This window comes from Prionailurus viverrinus, chromosome B3 (genome assembly GCF_022837055.1).
Source record: "Prionailurus viverrinus isolate Anna chromosome B3, UM_Priviv_1.0, whole genome shotgun sequence".
NCBI classification, from domain to species: Eukaryota; Metazoa; Chordata; class Mammalia; order Carnivora; family Felidae; genus Prionailurus; species Prionailurus viverrinus.
In genome coordinates, this window is record NC_062566.1 from 7,157,735 (window position 1) to 7,178,195 (window position 20,461).

The window sequence follows — 20,461 nt, forward strand, 5'->3', positions numbered from 1 at the left end:
TTTGAAAGAATTTCCCTTCCATCTCCTGCTTTTTGTATCCATGCCTTACAAGGTTTCAATGCAGACGCGGCCATCATTTTGTAAAAAAAGGGCTGGACTGTTTCCAAAGGATTCTTTCACCTGAAGGGGTAAGGACCCTCTCTCCCTTCAGCCTGGGAAAAGAATGCAAGCATGTGGTCAAAAGGGGGCTGCCCCATTTAGTCTTTGTATTTTGCAGTGATTACCCCCATTTTGTCTCCTTTTGTACACATGATTCAGATCTTGGGCAACTTTTTTCTGCAAAAAGCACTGAGCACAAGAATTAGTATCCTCAGGCCTTAAGTTGTTTGCCTCCAAGAATTTCATTAACACTGCCCTCCTGTTAAAAGGAGAAAATGGACTTTAAATTTTAGAATGAAATGTTATAGCAAATTTGATTTTTTTTTAACAAAAAAAAATTTAGAAGAAAACTAAAAGAATCTGTACTCCAATAATTCAGAGATACTTATTCAAGATACTTAAGTATCAAGAGATACTTAAACTTATTTTAAGTTTGTTGTCGGGGGATTATGTTGTGTGTACAATTTGGTACCTTTTAAATATATATTGCTTTAGTTTATATTACTAAAACAAATTATGCTCAATAGAAAACAGGAAAAGTACAGAAAAATACAAAGAAAATCACCCAGAATGCCACTATCAAAGTATAACCACTGTTAAACAAATGGTTTGTCTTAAAGTAATACCATCCCTAGTTTTGCAACTCGTGGTTTGTATTTAGCCACGTATAATGTACATTTTCTTAGGTCGAATTAGAATGTTAATGATTTTTAGAGCCTGTGTAATAGTCTATCAAATGAATTAACCATTAACTACTTACTATCGAACACCGAATTTGTTTGCCAATTTTTGCTCTTGTAAGTAGTATTGAAACAAATACTTACGTACAAAAAGCTTTTCACATTTTGAGAAATAAGGTTTACAATGAATCTGAGCTTTTAAGATTAGTTGGTACATATTGCCTCCCCAAACTATGGCGTTAATAGCATTCCATCTTGAGCCTTCTAATTACTGTGCATCAGCCTGCCACCTAAGGTCAAATCCCATCTTTTGTGCTTTCATTGCTCTCTTCTTAATTTATTTGTTTTGATTATAAATCATTTATTCTTGGCACATTGTTTTTGATATGGATGCATGTCTAATATGTACCAGACATGAGTGTTTAGGTTAAACATTTAAAAGGCATCCTTTCACTGTTAAAAATGCAGAGACCTCTTTTTCTTGGAACTACTTCATTTCTATGTATAAATGTGACACAAAAAGAAATTAATTGCTGAAGTTTTCTTTCCGGTGTGAGGCAAGTATATCAACTTTGTAGTTCTTGTTATAGAATAAATGAACTAAGGGAATATGAGGTTTTAGTTTAAAGGCCTCTAACCATCATATATCATTTTATTGTTTCCAGTGGTTTTGTTGTGGCTATACTGCTAGACCTTTAATCATGGGGACAGGAAAAACACCTCTGTTGGAAGCAAAATGACCAAGCCCAGTAGTTCTAAGGTTTCTGTAGATCACTGTGATGATACTGGGATACTCCTTACCAGGAAACCATTCTGGGGGTGCTTGGGTGGCTCAGTTGGTTAAGCGTCCAACTCTTGATTCTGGCTCAGGTCATGATCTCACGGTTCCTGAGAGCCCCATGTCGGGCTCTGTGGGCCGAGTGTGGCGCCTACTTGGGATTCTCTCTCCGTCTCTCTCTGCCTCTTCCGCACGTGCATGTGCACACCCTCTCTCTCAAAATAAATAAACTTTATAAAAAAATAAAAGGAAACTATTCTGTGTAGATCATTCTTACAAAATTAACCTGTTTGCCACATCCTTCTCTCTAACAATCCTTTAGAGAATACTGAGAAGTAAAAAGGAATTAGACAAATGTATGCATAAAGGATACATATCAATCAGCAGCCATTCTGTGATCATTTCAGAATTATCTCAGAGAATGTGACACTCTTTCCTGGGGCAATATCAGTTCTATTCATCCCTATACTTTAAACAACCCTAGTCTCAAAAAATAAATTAATTAACCCTAGTCTCTCCTTAAATGAAATCCTAATTACTAAACTTGAAATAAGATCCATTGCCCTAGAATAAATAAGTTTGTTAAGAATATTCAAACATTTGAGACTTGAAGAGCTACCATACATGGCAATCATTATTGTTATAGAAGTCTTCCTTTTGGTGACAGTACCCCAGTGCAGAGGCTTATCTCTACTTAAGGACTGTCATTTTTGAGACCAGCTACTCAATAGTCTGATTCTGCAGACAAACAGCAATAAATATATGAAGATTTTTTTTTTGTTTCTACCAGCACTGTGTATCTGAAATTAAAACCTGTTGTAAGAGAATCTTTCACTCCAATCCTTTTAAAAACAGCTCTAGATTTTTTTCATTTTATCATTTGTGTTTCATAGATGATACCTTAGACAGCAAATGGATGAATATTTTACATTTTAGTTCTTTTAAGGGACCATGGACTTTGAGCAGCTTTGGGGAGCTCTATAGCTCTTAGAAACCTGTCTCCTTGGGATTGAAGTTTACACTTGATCTTAGCCAAAAGGCCGAGAAGCGATGAAACTGAAGTTTAAAATCTGCTACTGATATAAACGAAGAAGGGGGCTGGGAGTAGGAAGAAGGAGGAGAAGGAGAATAAATATATTTTTGTAATACTTAAAGTTATTTAATATTCTTTAATCTTGGAAACATCCAGATTTCACTCTCAGGTACAGTTAGTGGTCAGCAATGAAAGGCAGAGGTCTCATAAACTAGCCCCTCAAGTCAGCCCTGCCAGAAATAATAGAGGGAATCTAGGTTGTCTCTTGTCCTAGACTTTAGGCCCTAAAGTCTACACTGCTGTACTGGCAAGTTGTGGGCACGTTCCACCAGAGCCAGGGCTTTGTTAATGCATTATTACCTTCTAGTCTCCCCAAATCCCTTCTCCCCCATATCAGATAGCTCTAAAGTTCTCATTCTTTCAAGGCTCCATGGAGCAGTGGTTAATGGCTTGGCTGGATTTGGGTTCTAGTTCTGTGGAATTTACAAACTGTGACCTTGAGCAGGGTAACATCTCTGAGCCTCAGCTTCCATCCCTGTAAATTGGAGCTCTCTATTTCTTTGTGGTGAGAAGTAAATGATGGGCAGTACATAGCGCTTAGCACAGTGCCTGGCACAAGTAAACTCTTAGCAGAAGGCACTGATTATTAATCCTTATACTTTAATCCACCTCCTACCTGCACTCTGTTCCTCATTCTCCTTTGACCAATTGCTTCCTAACCAGTCTGCAGCCGTCCTGCCTAGTGCCCTGACCAGCTTGCTGTCCTTTGTGTCACTCTTTAAATATGCCCTTAGCTCTTTTATCTGCCTGGCAAACTCCTACTCATTCATCAAAACTCAAACCTTAATATCGTGAGGATGAAAGTATAAATCAATGTAACTCCTTAGAAGGGCAATTGTTATAAAAACCGTCAACGTTTAAATGCATCAACCTGTGGATCCAGGAATTCTATTTCTAGGAATACATCCAAAGGTAGCCTCACACATGTGGAAAAAAAAAAAGAATATATAAAAATACTATTTGTGATAGCAAAACAAAATATTGTAAAATCCTACATGTCCTGTAGACCACTAGTATAAAAATTATGATTTATCCCTATAAGGAAATACAGGGCTATAAAAAAGAAGTGAGTAGATCCACAAGTACTGATTTCCAAAATATATTGTTACATTTAAAAAAATTGAGATATAAAAAGCTGAGTAGAAGACACCTCCACTTGTCTAAAAAGAAGAGAGAAGGCTGGTATATTTACATTACATTTATATTAATTTAATAGTGGTTGTTGCCTCTGATGGGCAGTCAAGGGTCTGGGTGAGGAAAGTTTTTCTTTTCACTGTATATTTTCTTTTGTTCCATTGGGAAAATGACTATTTCTATAAAATATTACATTTTCTTTAAATTAAAAAAATACCTTAATTCCAAGCATCTGTTCTTTTGGGAAGCCTTGGCTGGCCCACTCCCTCCCTTCCCAGCCAATTTCTCCTTCCTTCCTACTTCCTGATTTGCCCAGGTGTTTTGAATGTAGTTCACCCCATTGTATTGAATGTAACTGCCTAAGAGACTGGATTCCCGAGAAAACTAAGAGCACGTAGAAGGTAGGATTGATATTGTATTCATTTTTTTAAGTTTATTTATTTATTTTGAGAGAGAGTGAGAGGGAAAGAGAGAGAATCCCAAGCAGACTCTGCACTGTCAGCACAGAGCCCGATGTGAGGCTTGAACTCACGAACCGAGAGATCACGACCTAAGCTGAAGTCCGATGCTTAACCGACTGAGCCACCCAGGCACCACAATATTGTATTCGTTTTTGGGTTCCAAAGATCCAGGCCCAGATGATACACATGCACACATACTTTTTTTGTTTGTTTGTTTGTTTGGAGTGAGTTGAAAAAGTCTAGCAATGGGTCTCTCCCACCACTGTCCTGATCCTATTCTGGTTGTCCAAAGGAGAGTTTGAGCTCTTGTAGACTCACCTTAATAATCTGGCCCCACCCTATATTATCAGATTTTCCCAGCAAACCCTCTCCGTAGCTCCAGCTACACCTGATTCTCATGGTTTTTTCCATTGTTGGTTTGCCCTGTTGTGTTTGATTTTTTTTTTTTTCTAAATCCAGTCTCTTCACACTTCTTGCCTTTGCACAAGCAGATTCCTCTACTAATGTCCTTTCCTACTTTCCTGGCTCAGTCTCTTTCAAAGTCCCTTCCTCTTTCAGGTTGGTGATACAGTGGTGAGCCCAGCCATCTTCCAAAAGCATTTCCCCTTTGAAACCTGGCTGTTTTTCCTCTGCCTTAGTCAGATAAACTTGATGTTCCCATGGCTATCTATCAAACTTGTGATCACTAGTCATTGACTGCAATTATCAGTTCCCATGTTAGTTCACTTGACAAAAATAAAGACTCTTCTAAGACAGGGATTTTTACTTTTGCTTATCTTACTGGTCCTGGAATTTATGCCTGATGCACCAAAGGACTCAATAAATAATTGTTGCGTGAATGGATGAATGAACAAGGTAATAGTAAGTGCTCATGATATTTTGATGGGCTGCATGTGATAGCCATCTGTTACTTATTTGTGGTAACATAGTTGTATGCTGTGTGTCATATTTCACACCTCAGCCTGGCATTTTGAACCGGGAGCTTTCAGTGGTCGTTACCACTCTAATGCAGATGGAGAAACCTAATTAAATGTGTCCTTTTTAGGTCCCTTAAAGTAGGATTTCCAGGGGCACCTGGGTGGCTCAGTCAGTTAAGCATCCAACTCTTGCTTTTCGGCTCAGGTTGTGATCTCACGGTTTAGTGAGTTTGAGCCCCACATCGGGCTCTGTGCTGACAGTGTGGAGTTTGCTTGGGATTCTCTCTTTCTCTGCCTCTCCCCCACTCACGCTCTCTCTCTCAAAATAAATAAATTAATTTTTAAAAAAGTAAGATTGCCAGATTTAACAAATAAAAATGCAAGTTGCCCAGTTAAATTTTAATTTTCAGGAAACAACAATAGTTTTAGCGTAATTATGTCCCCAATATTACTTCTACTAAAAAAAAAAATTATTCATTGTTTATCAGAAATCCAAATGTGACTGGATATTCTGTATTTTATCTGGCAACCCTGCCACAAAGGCCGAATTCCCAAACCCTGTCTTCCTGTGTTCAGACCCGGTTGATTCTTCTTTGAGGATTGTGTGAACTATGCAGTCTTACCATCTTTGTTAAATAAACAACCCACATCTCCCAACTTGGCTTACTCATTTTTTTTTTTTTACATATTTAAAAACTTTGCTTCCTTCCAAAACTCCTTCATTTTAAACCATCAGAGTTAGATTCTAATTTATAGTAATTTAGACTCTTAGCCACTTAATTGTAGAATTGGATCTGAGAGGGAAAATCCATGTGACTGTTTCCATTTGAACTTTCCATCTCGAAACAGAGATTATGTCCCAGCACAGCAGGCTGCCCACAGGAGGCATCAGGGCTGCCCTCCGAGGTTAGAAACCTTTATCAACCTCCTCCAAAAGCTGTTCAGATTGTAAAACGCCACTTCGCTGTGGAGGAAGGGTAGAAGCCACACTACCAAGCACCAGCACCTTCACTGGCCAGCTCAGCAGCCGTGAAGTATTATTACAGACCAGGCTTTCCATGGCAAGACTCCGTAAAGAGTTAGAAAAAGCATCTCATCTGACATGGGCATTTTCAGATTTCAGTCTCTTAGCCCTGGTAAATCTCATAGGCCAAAAATGTAGACACTAGCAGCGCCTGCACACATTTTTGTTTCAAAAGAACATTTCCCCTGACATTAAAGCACATTCCCCTACAGCTTAGGAGCGACTGACAACTCTACACCACACACCTTTTTGTTACATGTAATTAGCTTTCCCTGTGGTTCTACAAAGTAAGATAATGTCACAAGTGTCCTCTCTTCTTTAACATCCCAACTTGAAACTTACAGGCTAAACGTCCTACGCGTCTAAACTCGTGCAAAAAAAAAAAAAAAAAAATGCTTAGTGCTCAAATATCACAGCTGTGAGTTCTGGAAAAAAACATAAACGTCCATCAAATTACTAAGAAGTGGTGATTGGAATGTGACAGAATTTACATTAGGAGGGGAAAAAGGGACATTTTAAAAAGGGCTTGGGGTGGCGACATAATGTGACTTAATAAGGCAAAAAAGCATAAGGAAAATGGCTCAGTCCTGGAGTGGAAAATCCAATTGCCAGGGCCACGATAAGCCTGGAACATCACCTTCACATTTCGCAAGGATCCATTCTGACACAGTGACGTCTGCAGTCAGAGTCTGGGTACAGGAGTGAATGGGTATGCCCCATAGTTTACAAAGGAAAAGACAACTATTACCCAGAAAACCAACAGAGGAGGAACAGAGTGAAGGACCATCTTTCATATTTTAAAACGGATTGAACAGAGATTCAATACGTCAAGAGCTTTACTTGGGGAAGGCCAATATTTCTTTTTCACCCCGATGTTTCCAGGATGGCTTCTAGTAAATATAGCTTGGTAAGGGGAATAAATTTAGAGCCACGGAGCGTAGTAGAATATATCCTAGATGTTTACGTTGCAAAAACCAGGAGAATTAGGTTATTTATTTGTTCTTTCAGAGAAGTAAGACAGCAATAAACCTATCCCTTAACTTGTACATCATAAGAGTTTCGAACATGAAGAAAGTTCTTTGACGACTAAGAACCAGGAAAAATCTCATAGATTATTTATTCTACCGCAAAAACTGATCTATAAAGAGAGGATAAATTTTTGATGCACGTTGAACCCATCCTGTTGCCTCTTAAACACGTTTATCTTGTTTTTTGTAAGGTTTAGTGTGTTCTAATCTGTCAATCCATCTGTCAAAAATAGGTTTACTTTGCTTCAGAGCCGAATCATTTTTAAACTTGTTGCATACATAGTCTATGTAAGTTTTTCCCTCAAGTTGTTCCTTTCTTCCCGTTCTCGTGTGTTTAGTGGCTCTTTGCACCAGAGCCGATATTTCAGGTGTTTGGGGTTTTCCCCCCTTTTCCTGGCTATATGGAAGCTTATTCATTTCGATATTATTTGCCTAATTATAGATTTAGTCCTATAGACCGCGAAATGAATTTATTTCCTCTAGGAAGATAAAATGGAGACTCTACATCTTAGCTTACAAGGGCCACTAGCGCAGGGGCTTCGGGTACGAAATGAGCTGGTGCCTTTAAGAGCAGCCGCGGTAATTTTCCACGGCCGGGACAGCCCCGCCCACGCGGCAGGGGGCAGGGTGCGACGGAGTGCGGCTGCGCGGCTCATCGCGCGCCTCCCGTTGCCAGGATACCGCCTCCTCTACCGCCGGCCCCCAAAGCCCTTTTGTTTCCAAGATGGCCTCCGAGCTCTGTTTTAATACGCACGGAACAAAGCCTATTGAACACCCTTAAGCTTAGCGGAAAGCGAGAATTGTATGTCTGGCCTTAAGAGTGTTTGTTGTCAATTTTTATTTACAATTAGAACTTTACAAAAGTCCTCTCTGTTGAGGTTGTCTGGATGGGAGAAAAATCGGGGATCGCCTCAGGGTGTGTGAGCCGTGGTCTCCTAGTCTTTCGGCTTCAAAGTTGGGGATACGTTCGTTTCTTTTGATAAGAATTCTGTTTTTTCCTGTTACACTAGCTGAGGAAGAAGTGTTTTCAAATTTAAACCGGTCTATGACGCCCCATGTTAAAGACCATATAATTAAGTGGAGCTCAATCAGGGTAATTCCCCCTGGCCGTATCCGCTCTCCTTTAAGAATACCTGTTGATTTTTCTGTTTTTCTTTTTCCTGAAAGGTTAGGTTAAACCCAGATTAATCTCATGGTACCATTATCATTATTCTAAGATGGTAAATACCTCTGGGGATAGGAATTATGTTTTATTCATCTTTACGTCCCAGAGGCGTTTCTGTCTGTAACAAATCTTGGAATAATGTTGCTAAATAATCCTAATTAATTTTTGAGGCTTTTTTTACTAGCCAAGCACTGTGCTAAGAGGCGGGTACTATGAGATAGCTTTTCTCTCCTGTTTTACAGGTAGGGAAACTAAGGCACCAGGAGGTCGAGTAGTTGCCGGAAGCATCGCAGCTAGTAAATGAGGGAAACGGAGTCCAGCCCAGGCAGTCTAAGGAGAGCCTGCGCCAGGCTGCCGCTGTGCCACATACTGCCTCCGAAAACACAGCAGGGAGTCCATGATGTCTTCTAATTGCAGCACTTTTGGGGGGACGAGCGTGTAAGTCTCTTTCCCTGAAATAATGTTCCTCTTTGTTGTGAATAGACTTTTCACACTTGTATCAGTCAGGGCATTTAGACGCTTACCAGACCCCGAGCTGGAAGACACAAATTCAACTAACCTTGGTGGCAGGTGTTGGGCAAATAAAATTAAAAACAAAATCTTCTGCCAACACGAAGAGATCTTTGCACAAGTAGAAGAGAAAGACAACAGTTTCATCACTGAATAAAGAAAGCATTAAACCGAAATAGGACGTGCATCACATCAATCCATTGAGAGATTGGAAGGACAGAAAGAAATTTCACCCTTTTGCACAGCTAAGCAGATACACCCTATCACATACCTGTTCTCAGAATAACTAGTTTTAAGTAAGAGGACTTGGCACCATTTGTCATACAGAGTTCATCTTGAACTCACCTTGGCAATTGGCAGCTGGAAATTGGTATTAGCTAATTCGCATTATCCAAAGGAAAAAGTAAACTTACACCTTTATCACAGGAGGTTTTGTAACTTGGAACGGGGAACCTGAGTTAGACTCCTACCCTCCCACAGAAATAGGGATGCTCTCTTCCTTGGTGATTACATTTCAAAGAGATGGCTCCCAGGTCATTCCCGGGTTGTAAAAAGGGCAAGAGGCTTATTTAGCTTTTAAAAAGGTTTACATGCCTCTCAAAGGGGCAGAGAATTTACAATCACAAATTTTCTAAAGTAAATGTTTGACTTTAGAGACCCCCTTCTGTACTAGGGAAATTTATTTCTTTAGATTTATATTTACCCTGACACGAGATACAGAGACCACTCAGGTCAGCTCTTCCAATCAAGGAATCTACTTGGATTCAAATTTTCACCTCACCAGCCCGCCTTTTCACACAGACATAATAATGAGTTAAAAAGTAGGAAGCCAGGAGAAGCATATTACCTAATGCTGAGGGTTAGGTTTTCTATTTTAATTCGAATTCTTACTTCCTGGTTACTTTGAAATTACATCTAATTTCCAGCAGATGCTGAGTGAATTTGCGTGCTGCACTAGACCGTGAAAATGTGTCTAAGACCTGCCAAACAGACAACTGGCTTTCATGTACTTTTGAGTTCAGTCTTAACTCTTCTGTCTTCCCTCTTCATTGCATAACCTTGGACATGTCTGACGGGGAGGACCTCCCCCTCCCCCAACCTCTTAAGCCTCCTCTGCCCGACCTCAGCTTCTTTAACAAAAGGCTCAGGTTGCTTGTGGCCTCCGTGCCTTAGCATAGGGTGATACCTGACACTGGACCTCCTTCCTCTACGTTTCTGCTTGTGTCACTCAACTAGTAAGACAGCTCAGCATACCTACTTTCTGGAATCATTTCCTGACCAGCCTCCCTGCCCACTGACCTGCATCTGACTTGGTCTCCCCTGGGCACACATAGACATGGGTGCCTAGTCATGTTAAATGTATTAGTCCATAAACTTCTTGAGATTGAAGATCTTTCTTTTTTTTTTTTAATTTTTTTTAAACATTTATTTATTTTTGAGACAGAGCATGAACGGGGGAGGGGCAGAGAGAGAGAGGGAGACACAGAATCAGAAGCAGGCTCCAGGCTCTGAGCCATCAGCCCAGAGCCTGACGCGGGGCTCGAACTCACGGACCGCGAGATCGTGACCTGAGCCGAAGTCGGACGCTCAACCGACTGAGCCACCCAGGTGCCCCTCTTTTTTTTTTTAATTAAAAAAATTTTCAAGGTTTATTTCTGAGCAAGAGCAGGGGAGGGGCAGAAAGGGAGACCCAGAATCCTAAGCAGGCTCCAGGCTCTGAGCTGTCATCACAGAGCCTGACGCAGGGCTCGAACTCACAAATCATGAGATCATGACGTGAGCTGAAGTCGGATGCTTAACCAACTGAGCCACCGAGGCACCCCAAGATCCAAGATCTTTCTAAAAAAAAAAAAAAAAAAAAAGGCTTTGAATTCCCAACACCTCACAGCAGGGTGCCTGACGCTCAAACTGGTGAATCACAGGCTTCATCCAGACCACCAAACTATTTTGTTTAACTCTTTTTAAAGTTTGTTTTTAAAAATTCCAGATCACATTTTAAAATCTGGATTTACCTACAAACCAGGGTCTTTGACGTCTCTTTAAAATTAAGATGTGGCCATCCTGGGTCTGCTTCCACCAGGTACCTGGTAAAGATACTAGCCACTTTATTGATTTATCTTTTGACGTTTATTTATTTTAAGAGACAGAGAGCATGAGTGGGAGAGGGGCAGAGAGAGAGAGAGAAGAGGAGGAGAGAGAGAGAGAGAGAGAGAGAGGTACCTGCTTCCATCAGGTACCTGGTAAAGATACTGGCCACTTTATTGATTTATCCTTTGAAATTTGTTTATTTTAAGAGACAGAGACAGAGAGCATGAGTGGGAGAGGGGCAGAGGGAGAGAGGAGAGAGAGAGAGAGAGAGAGAGAGAGAGAGAGAGAGAGAGAATGCCAAGCAGGCTCCACGTTGTCAACGCAGAGACTGACAAAGGGCTCTATCTTAGGAACCCTGAGATCATGACCTGAGCTGAAATCAAGAGCCAGGGACCCAGAGACCGCCACTTTAGACAGGACAGGAGCTCTCCACTCTGCCTCAGCCTTTGCCACTCCCTATTGTTTTCCCACTGAAGCTAAGTATGAGGTATCATTTACAGTGAGTGCGCACTGATACTTTTCTTAGAGTAAAATACTTCTCAGTACCAAAAGAGAGGAAGCAAGACTAAAGCATCTTCTGAGGATAGTGGGAGAGAGCCCATTTCGTGGTGGGAGAGAAGAGTTGTCTCTGTGTTGATTAGACACATAAAATATGTCTGTCTCTATTTTTCTTAAAACCCACCTGCTTTGCTTATTTACGTTTGTTCCTGGCCACTACGGATATTTGAGTTTTTGACCCGTACATAGATACTCAAAAGCTATTTGAAGAATGGAGGGAAGAAAAGAGAAGAGAAAAATAAGTTCAGCAGATGGTTAGGATTCCAAACTTTTTAATTCAGGTACTTAAACAGACTTTCCAATTTACCACCATTATCAAGTCCTTCAGTTTCTCCCTGAACATCTATCTCTTTTGACATTTGCGGCAGATTGGTCGAGCATGCATGTGATGCTCAGATTCCGAGAGCAATTTAGCAAAACCCAGTGAGGTAGATTCATACATATGCCCTCTCTTCTTGATGACTCCACAGGCATAGAATGCGCACAACAAAAAAGTTCACTTCATTCAGGTAATTGGTTTTCAGAAGCTTAATCACAGCACTTTAAAATGATAATGTTTGATGGATAGAACTGATAACTATTCTGTAAAATTTCCTAATAAGAGCAAATTGTTAGTCCTGCTGCAATCTGTGTTTACATATCACAAGGAGCATCTAAATAAATACTAACTTTTCTCTCTAAACACCAGTAAGATAAGAATCATCGATGTGATGTGCGTACAAAGTGAATATTGATACTCTGTCTCATGTAAAACTGATCAAGATAACAAAATCTTACTTAAGAAGTTTCAAACATTGCTTAATAGAGCTTTTGTTTTCAAGGTAGGATTTTTAATTATCTTTTCCTCCTAAATTGTCATAGCTTAGATTTACATTGTTTGAACAGGCATCCTATCTGGTTTAAAGGGAGTAGGGAATCTTTCTGAACACCTTGAGTGTTTGCTGTCCTTTAATGGCATTATTAAGTTGGAATGATAAAATGGAATGATAAAATGCAAAGTACTCCTTTCTGCCCTGAACGTGCTGTGACATCATAAAATGAAGCTCAAGTCACCTGTCTCCTTTTCCTTGCCTGGATTTAAAAGCCATTAAGTTATTGTCTTGCCTGGCCGTACCTGTCCTTTTCAAATGTGTAGAGCTACTGGGGGAGTGGTTGGTAGTGGGCTCTGTTAGGAAAAGCCTCACAGTTAATTCTGACATTTGCTGTCTTTAAGAACCTCCAGTGTTCCTGTTAGGCCCACTTAAAAACAAGTGAAGGCTATACAGCGATTGGGGAGGGGTGTCTAAAGGAGGAGGATGCGTTAGAGAATTTTACATTTGTTAACACTCCTTGTGAAAGACTTCTATGCACTTGGAGAGAAAACAATCAGCTATGCAAGTTGCGTTTCTTTTGGACTTGAGAAAAGCCAAAAGAACCCACCACCCCATAGAAAGGACCTAAAAGCAAAGTTGGAGTCCTGAGACCTGTGATTTCTTGAAAAGACTCCGTGATTTCTTGAAAAGACACTGTAAGGTTTGGGTAAGGTGGCTCTGCTGCTGAGAAAATGGAAATAAATTGCCTCTTTCCGCACCTAGAAAGCTGCCCAGAAATTCACATTTCGTTCTGTGTTAGAAAATCCAGAGCACGTAGTAGGGTTTGTTTATTCTGCCATCTGATCACAGTCCTCCAGATATTTTAACAGTCATGCTCGATTATGTTGTTGGCACAAGGACCACACAATCTTTAGTAGCTAAGGAAGTTCGTTGGCAAATAGATTCCTTGTATGTGATGTAAAAACAGGCTTATTCAGAGAACTACACGTTTACTTGTGGCTTGATGTGAGAAACTGAAGCTTTGATTATTGCTGTTTCTCTAAGCATGCTGTAATAACTGTGTCCTGTCTACAAAAACGGAGAAATATTGAATCTTTGCAGATTCTCGTTAGCTTCAACAAAGGTAGCAGCACAAGTATTTTGATCCCTCGCTTTATTTTAAGGATACTGCCAATCGGCTGCCTAGGTGGCTCAGTTGGTTAAGCATCTGACTTTGGCTCAGGGCATGATCTTTCGGTGTGTGGGTTTGAGCCTCGTGTTGGGCTCTGTGCTGACAGCTCAGAGCCTGGAGCCAGCTTCAGATTTTGTGTCTCCCTCTCTCTCTGCCCCTCCCCTGTTACAGAACCAGGCTGGATCATTGACGGAAGAACCAAGTGGCACTCCTGGAGCGGAGATCTTGGAGGATCGGAGATTTATTTACATTGATGGGCTCAGGGGAGACAGTTTCTCCAAAGATCTGAGCCCTGAGCAATTGATAATCTTACAGCTTCCGCATATGTGCCCATGGCTGAGAGAGACAAACAAGCCAAGGAAGAGGGGGAGGGAGGACTGGCCTTCGGACAAATGGAGAAGGGTTAACCTAAGAATCTCGAGTGTGCCTGCCACATTCCTTTTTCTTTTTAGGTCAGGGTCTTGTTTTCCCCACCCCGCATCATTCGCCCACTTTGATGCCTTTAAAAATCTTCCTTTTAGTAGGCGTCATCTTTCTGTCTCATCGATTGATATCCTTGAAGGGCTGAAATACACGCTGCAGTTTGGCATGTGGCAGTCTTTTCAGTGAAGCACGCCAGGCTGTTTAGGATGTGTGGGCCAGTGGTTACGAGCAAGGTTATGGAAAGGAGTGGTCCTGCCAGGGCAGGGAGCAAGGTGTCCAACTTGCAAAATCCCATCCTTTTCAAAGACTGTTACTCTTTTGTTTTCTGCGTTGAATTCTTTCTGTCAGTTCCCTGACTTTAGTTGTGATTATTCCTAATTGGTTTACAAAATAACAGCATTCCTCTCCTAGAAAGATGCAAGTGCCTATCTTTCCTGCAGTAAGGAGATTGAGGACTCGCCTATTTTGGAGGGCTCCTGCTGCCAGGGAGCTTATTTGATTTTGTAAGGTCACCAGGGAGTCAGCGACCCGCCCCACATCCTCATTTAGTTCCTGGGATAGCTTGTGGTATAGTCCTACAGAAGAGTCTATGCCTCCTCTCCCGGTTCCTATCCCTGTAGCAATTCCTATTTGTCTTAGGACAGGTAGCCGGACTCCTGGTTTAGCCTGGGGCTTAGGGCTAAAGGCTGCCAGGAATTGGCCTTCAGTGTATACAGGTATCTGGGGTGGGGGTGGGGGGGTGTAGGAAGACTAGCGCATCTGAGTCCAGTTGGCCTCTAAGCATTGATAGGCTGAATTGGAGCATAGGCAGAAAACCCCGGGAGGTGAGCATAGGGTTTCATTTTTATCTATGGTTAGGTTTTCCTGCATAGGGAGGTCCCGTCTGTATCCTCAGGGAGTATCCAAGTTAGATTAACAGCATTTGTGAGAAGGACCCCTGTAGCCAAGGGCCCAATTAAGACAGTAACATTTGTTGTGAGATTTTCAGGAGCTTCCCAGTCCCAGGGGACAAGAGTGGCTAAGTAAGCCCTTCCAGGGGAGAGGCAAACGCATCCAGCAAGTCTGGATGGTGTTGTTTATGCCATGGAGGGTCTGGTAGGTGGTGTTGGCCAGCACCAGAGTGGGAAATCAGAAATCATTTGATTAAGGGCCGAGAGGTTTAGGCCCCGGTAGGGTGTTGGAGTGGTCGCCTTTATGGCTGTACCAGCTTGGCCTGTGTATTTTTTATAACCTTTTGAAGGGCTTTATCCTGCATTCCTCCCCCATCTGACATTCCCAACAGGGGAAGGTAAGTAAAGCAGGCTTTCTTCCCTTTTGTAAGGCCCTTGTTTTTGCAGAGTCCATCTGTTTTGATAATCTCTGTGGCCCAAAACTTAACGTGACCCAGCGTCCTGTGACTGGCAAACAAAGCCCCTCCCCACCCCAGCCTTGTAACATTTTCTATTGAGGAGGTGAGGGAGCTGAATGCTTTTGTTTTCTCTGACTTTCCTCTTGTTACCATCTTATAACAATCCTCAGGACATTGTGGGTATGCAATAATTGTGAGGGTGAGAGAGGTTAGCATAAGATCTAAGGAATACATAATAGCCCTCCCATCCAGGGGAGGTAGGTGAGACCCAACATAAGCTTTTTGACCCATGTCCAATCTGTTGAGGCAACCTCTGCTAGTCCGATGGCAAGAAACAAGGCAAGGGGCAGGGGTTGACAGAGTTGCTTGAACAGGGGTGTTAAGGATGGTCCAATTAATCCATCGAATCCTCAGGCTTCAGCCAGGCTTAGACCAGCCAGCTTCTGGGACGTGGCTGGAGCAGGGCTGAAGGTCTCAGGAGTCGGAGCCTTCCAGAGGGTTAGTTTGAGCAGGTCTACTGGGTCTGGGTCAGCTCTCCAGGTCAGAGACTCCTCAGGACTGGCTCTCTTGAGACCCTGGAATGATGAACCCATTGGGTGATGCCTGAAACCTTAAGGGCGGTAAGGGTGGTTAAGATAACACTGTGTGGCCCAGTCTACTGTGGTTTAAGAGGTTTCTTTTTCCAGTCCTTGACCCAGACTGAGCCTCCTAGCAACAAGGGATGTACTAGGGACCCTAGGAGAATTGGGGCCCTCTCTATAATATATCTTTGTAACTCATTTAGGGTGGTCTCCAGTGCCTGAAGCTGTTCACTTATTCCTTTATCCCCAACCTGATGTAAGTTTTCCTGGAAGATTTCCCAGGCATGGGGGAGGCCACCCATATATTAACTCGAAGGGGGAGAAACCTAATGTCCCAGGTGTGTGTGCAGCAAGCATGCTAGAGCTAAGGGCAGTAAATCTGGCCATGGGAGGCTAGTCTCTTGACAGGAATTTGCTAAGGTTTCTCTGAGGGTGCAATCCATCTGCTCTACTTTTCCTGAGCTCTGGGGCCAGTAAGAGGTGTGGAGTCCCCAGGTAATGTTGAGAGACTTAGTCAAGGTCTGCATAATGTCCGCCACAAATGTGGGCCCATTGTCACTGTGACTTGTTAAGGGCAGGCCCAACCGGGGCACGATTTCCCGCAGGAGGACTTTAGCCAAGTCTTGGCTTCATTCCGTCCTGGTCGGGAAGGCTTCAACCCATCCAGAGTATGTGCACATTATCACCAGGAGGTATCTGAACCCCTTGCTTGGCCGCACGTCTGTGAAGTCTATCTCTAGACCTTCAAAGGGGGTAGCTCCTATTCTTTGGACGCCTGGTGGGGGCCATGGTGCAGACTGAGCATTGTTTTTAGCACATATTATGCATTGTTCACTGGCAGCTTTGCATAGCACTGGGCATTGGCTGATGTAGTAGTATTATTTGAGGAGGGCCTCTAACGCAGTCTTTCCTAGATGTGCAAGTTGGTGATACTCCTTGACTAGGTGTCCCCCTGTTGCTGATGGAACGAAGACACATCCATCTGGCATAACCATCATACCTTCTCAGTCAGGGTGGCCCCTTCTGCCACGGCCAATTTTCTCTCTTCTCCAATGTAACTGGGTGGAAGGGTTTTCACTGGAGGCATCAGGGTCCTTGCAGGCCTATCTGTGTCTTTGCCGGCTGCGGCCTCGGCTGCTTCATCTACCAGGCGCTTTCCCCGCGCCGTGGGGTCGTCTACCTTCCAGTGTCCCTTAAAGTGGAGGATTGCTGTTTCCTTTGGAAGCCAGATGGCTTCAAGGAGTTTTAATATTTCTTTCTTGTTTTTGATAGCTTTCCCTGTGGCAGTAAGGAGCGCCCTTTCCTTATAGATGGCCCCATGTACAGGTACAGTAACAAAGGCATATCGAGAGTCAGTGTAAATGTTCGCTCGTTTGCCTTCACTGAGGGTGAGAGCTCGGACTAAGGCATATAGTTCAGCTCATTGTGCTGACCACCCTTCAGGTAATGCCTTGGCTTCTAAGACTTCAGTAGTTGTGGTCACTACATAACCTTCTTTTTGAGCACCCTCCTGTAAGTAACCGCTACCGTCATTAAACAGGGTGAGCTCCGGATTTTTTATTGCTTGATCCCGTAGATCTGGGCAGCTAGCATAGACCTCATCTGTTACTTTGGAGCAGTCATGGTCGGGTTCCCCCTCTTCCATGGGGAGGAAAGTTGCTGGGTTTAATGTCCTTACTGTTTCGAGGGTGACCCACGGGTTTTCACAGAGGAGCCCTTGGTATCATGTTAGCCAAGAGCTGGAGAGGAAGCAGTGCCCCTTTGTGTTCATGAGGGACATAACTGTGTGTGGGACCTTGACATTAAGTCCTTGCCCCAGGGTAAGTTTGTCTGCTTTCTTAATGAGTAGGACTGTGGCCGCTAGTGCCCTAAGACATAGTGGCCACCCTGCGGCAACAGGATCCAGTTTCTTTGACAGGTATGCAGCTGGCTGTCGCCAAGGTCCTCAGTCTGAGTGAGTACCCCGAGTGCTATTTTGTCTTTTTCATGTACAAAGAGATTGAAGGGCTTTTCTGTGTCTGGGCGGCCCAGAGCTGGAGCCGGCCTTAAAGCTGTCTTTATTTCTGTGAAGGCTGTTCTCACTTCCTCAGTCCACACAGGGGGCTTTTGATCTGTTCCCCCTAATAGATCATAGAGGGGTCTTGCCACTGCTGAGAACCCAGGGATCCAGATGCGGCATAATCCTGTGGCCTCCCAGGAATTCCCGCAGGCCCTTCTTTGTTTGGGGCTGTGGCAAAGAGATGATGACCTTCTTCCTTTCCAGCCCTAGTTCTCTCTTTCCCTGGGTGAGGAGGAAACCTAAGTATGGGACCTGCTGCTGGTAGATCTGTGCCTTCTTCCAGAGACTTGGTACCCCGAGTCTGACAGGGGCTGCAGGAGGGCCTTTGTGCTTCCTGTGCAGTTTTCTTGGGTGTCGCTGGCAAGGAGGAGGTCATCCACATACTGGAGGAGAGTGCATCTCGTGGCTTCTCTTGGAAAGTCGGCAAGGTCTGCAGCCAGCGCCTCCCCGAAGAGGGTTGGTGAGTTTTTGAACCCTTGTGGAAGGTGGGTCCAAGTGAGTTGCATTTGATGTCCTGTACTGGGTTCAGTCCATTCAAAAGCAAACAGTGGTTAGCTCTGGGAAACTAGGCTGAGACAGAAGGCATCCTTTTAGACCCAGGCAAGTGAACCATCTGGCTGATCCTGGAATTTGGCTGAGGAGCATGTATGGGTTCGGAACCACTGAATGCAGAGAAATAGTTATGTTGTTGATGGCCATAGGTCTTGAACCGGTCGGTATCTTCCTCCTGGCTTCTTGACTGGCAAGAGTGGGAAATTCCAAGCTGAATGGCATTTAACTAGGATACCTGCCTCTTTCAGTTTGACCAGATGCTCTTGGATGACCATCTTACCTTCTTGTGGAAGTGGGTACTGCCTCTGCCTCTGAGGCTGGGCTTCCGGGACGAGTTCAACAGTGATAGAGGGGCCTGATTTCAGGCTAGTCCAGGTGGGATACCTTCAGCCCACACAGAAGGGAAGGCAAGCCTGAACTCTGGCGGGCTACAGGGTCGGGTCTGGGCACAGAATAGTCTCCATTCTTCTCTCGGTATGGTGATTGTTAACATCAGGGTCTCTTCCTGCTTTGGGTTTAATCGGAGGCTGGTGTGTCCCGTGGGCTCAAAAGTTATTCGAGCCCCAGGCTTGGAAAGTAAATCTCAGCTCAGGAGGGGAATAGGGCAATCAGGTAGGTAGAGAAACTCATGTCAGACCTTGTGGCCCCGGAGTTCACATTGTTGAGCCTGACAGAAAGGCTGTTGTACTGCCCACGTCTCAGTAGCCCCAAGGATGGTTGCAGTCTTTGGCTGAAAGAGGCCACTGGGGAAGTGACGACTGAGTGCTCAGCTCCAGTGTTAACCATAAAAGTCACTGTTTGGTCCCCCACTTTCATTCTGATCGTGGGCTCGTGGGGGCCGAGAGAGAGAGCCTGGTCCCCCTCAGTCTGAGTCTATTTCTGTGAGGCCGATGAGGTCTCCTTCTTGGGGTTCTTCCTTGTATCGGCTAGGCTTTTGGGTCCCCTTATGGTTAGGGCAGTCATTTTTCCAGTGTCCCTTTTCCTTACAATAGGCACATTGATCTTTCACCAAGGGGGCTCTGGGCTTCCCCCCTTTTGGTGGTTGAGGCTTCCCCATCTTTGTATTATCCTTTTCGTTTAGGGTAGCAGTGAGGAGGGTGACCTTTTTCTGTAATTTCTTTTCAGCTTCCCTTTCGGCTGTGACCTCCCTGTTTATGTAGACCCTTTTGGCGACCTCTATTAGCTGAGTGATATTCGTACCAGCAAAGCCTTCTAGTTTCTGAAGCTTCCTCGGGATGTCTGGGGGGGCCTGAGCCACAAAGGAGGGATTTACCATTTGTTGGCTTTCCTGTGCCTCAGGGTCGAATGGAGTGTAGACCCGGTGGGCTTCATAAAGTCTTTCATAGTAGTCCCCGGGGGACTCCCCTGGTCGTGGGGTGACTGATGATGTCTTGGTCATGTTCATGGGTTTCTTGGCCCCTGCTCGGATTCCCCAGAGGAGGGTTTCCTGGTATCAGCGGATGTGGGCCTATCCGTCGTCCGTGGTGAAGTCCCATGCTGGGTGTTCTTTGGGAGCGGCCGCCCTAGCCCAGGCAACAGGGTCAATGATTCCCGAGGGGGCATGCTCCTCTAGGTATCGCTGGGCCTCCTTCATCACCCTCCTTCTCTCTTCTCTGTTAACCAGGGTACAGAATAGCTGTTGGCAGTCTTCCCAAGTTGGCCGCTGAGTCTGGAAGAGGGACTCCATCAGATCCACCATTGCCTGTGGTTTCTCAGAGTAGGACGGGGTGTTGTGTTTCCGGTTGAGGAGGTCAGTGGTGGAGAAAGGCTGATAACACGTCATGGAACAGCCGGGCTGAATTGCTCCGTCTTCATTTTGCCTCTCGGGTTCCTGCATCTCCTGTACCGGCATCTGGAGGGCGCTAGGACCAGGTCAGGGGCATAGTCTGTCCCCCCCCCCCCTCCCCACCCCAGGTGCGAGTGAATCCTCAGCACCAGGGGGGGCAGAGTTGGGGGGAGGAGGAGAGCCGAAAGGTGGAT

General features: G+C 44.0%; 1 long non-coding RNA gene across 2 annotated transcripts in view; it reads left to right on the forward strand.

Moving 5' to 3' along the window:
* The first annotated feature begins 7,894 nt into the window (after positions 1 to 7,894).
* Positions 7,895 to 20,461, forward strand: part of LOC125168692 (uncharacterized) — a 40,028-nt gene continuing 27,461 nt past the window's right edge. Inside the window, exons 1-3 of one of the 2 annotated variants that reach the window (XR_007153254.1) lie at positions 7,895 to 8,016; positions 8,622 to 8,817; positions 13,690 to 14,665. This is a non-coding gene — a long non-coding RNA (uncharacterized LOC125168692). Of the gene's footprint in view, positions 8,017 to 8,621; positions 8,818 to 13,689; positions 14,666 to 20,461 lie in introns of those variants that run through there. The other variant, XR_007153255.1, reaches the window with a different exon arrangement.